We start from the raw sequence: 2,120 nt of genomic DNA, 5'->3' as shown, positions 1-2,120 counted from the left end.
AACAACTGGTAACATCTGGTAACATCTGGTAACATCTGGCAACAAATGGTAACATCTGGTAACATCTGGTAACATCTGGCAACAAATGGTAACATCTGGTAACATCTGGTAACATTTGGTAACAACTGATAACATCTGGTAACATCTGGTAACAACTGGTAACATCTGGTAACATCTGGTAACATCTGGAGGACGGAGTCTTCCAGCCTCAGTATCCCGTTAGAAGGTTAACGGAGGAACGACTTCTGGCATCGAGGTTCCTGGAGGTCAGCAGGATCAAAACCAACCATTTCTTTTTCAGACGGTAAGATTAATCTTCACAATTTAAAGTAAATTTCAAAAATTAAAACACAACAGATTGTTATCAGATGTATATATTATTAGAAATCAAATACTGGAAGATTAGCTCAAACAAAGTCCTCTTCTCTATAAAAAAGATAAATGTAATCTATTTAGAAAAAAAGTAACTAAATTATAGATTAATAGGTCCATCATTTTTAATGCCATAAAAATTAGTATAATACTAAAGATCCTACCTACATTGCGTACATATACATACATACAGACATGATGAAAGGTAACTTTGCTTTGGGGGAGAGGAGAGACAATTCAGGTTTTTTCACCTGTGGATCAGAAGAGCAAAGGAACGTCAGGTTCTCTCTAAGCACTGAGAGGAAGGATGCAGGCGCCACCAGAAGGTATTTCATTTTACTGAGACCTTGGTATATAGAGTGGGATCTCACGTATTTCATCTCACATTTATTGGATTACAAAATAATACTTTTTAGAGGAATTTCCAAAGCCTAAATGACAAATGGCTCCTCTATTCTATTATTAGAATAAGTATAAAATGAGCAATGACTGCACTATAGATCACTATAGATCACTATAGATCACTATAGATCACTATAGATCACTGTAGATCACTGTAGTGCCTCAAAACTTGTAGCACACATAGATAACTTCATCTAGTTCATTCTACAACTATTACTTTGGGAAAATGTGCTAAACTCAATTTTTTAATATTTCTTCATTGTTATTCTAAGCAGGCCAGGTGTGCAATCTCTGCAACAGGAACCACAGCACTGAGCGTTGTGTTCACTGCACAAAGTATACCTGTCACAGATGCAGGAAGGACTCACCTTGGGTTTGTAGAAACTTCTAAATGGGACAATTGTAGCTTCATATGTAGTGCTTTTCTTTGGCTGAAATAAATGTTACTGCTATATGAAATCAGACTGTTTGTCATTCTCTAAGCTGAAATGTTGAATGACATGAAAAGGCGAGACAAGACAAAATACAATTATTTTCTATGTTTCTTTCACATAGTGAGCTTTGCAATATAAATGAGTCTGTTGGTGAATGGACAATATAAATAGGCTCTGCTTTGCCTTGTTGGTAAAGCTGGTTATGACCTGTTCTCAGCTCAGGAACTGGGACCCGTATGATATCTGGTTGTTCAATAGGTTTAAATAAAAGATTTAGATCTGACTTATCAAGCTATTCCTGCAGAACGGTCTGATGTTGCAGAGGAAGTTAATGAAAAGTGGAGCATGCTCTGGTTCTGATGCCAGTTTGTTTCAGCCTTTATCCAGTCTCCTGTAGAAGAGCTGGTCACATCACAGGTTATTAGCATTACAGCAAGGACTCTTAGCAAGGTAGAGTGAATACACTGGGGGGGGTGGGGGGTGTTGGGGCTTGCAGGAAAACTGGAATTCTCTGGGAATTCTAGTGTTAAATATGTAAACCGCAAATTATCTTTCTACAAGAAAAAAAACTCTGCAACTACCTTTTCCTATGTCAGAAAAAACTCATTTCAGGGAGACGCTTATCCCTCAACCCCCCGCCCCCCGGGGACCATGGCATCGTGCCCCATACATATACCCCATTTACACGACTCTTGAAAAACCGATCCATGCCGAGACCGGTCCGAGCTCGGTTCTGACGACCGTTTACACATCACGCTATTTCGGTTCCTCGACTCCTCGCCTCCTAGTGACGATCTGCGGTATTACTGCCAGTATTGAAGGAGGAAATCAAGCAGTTGGTGGCGGTAACGCACCAAAAGTTGTTTGCCAACCGCCGTAAAACACAAGAAGAAGAAGAAGGATGGAATCAAG

This window comes from Cyprinodon variegatus, unplaced genomic scaffold, assembly GCF_000732505.1.
Source record: "Cyprinodon variegatus isolate N-32 unplaced genomic scaffold, C_variegatus-1.0 Scaffold1518, whole genome shotgun sequence".
Taxonomy (NCBI): domain Eukaryota; kingdom Metazoa; phylum Chordata; class Actinopteri; order Cyprinodontiformes; family Cyprinodontidae; genus Cyprinodon; species Cyprinodon variegatus.
This window is presented reverse-complemented; position numbering follows the sequence as displayed.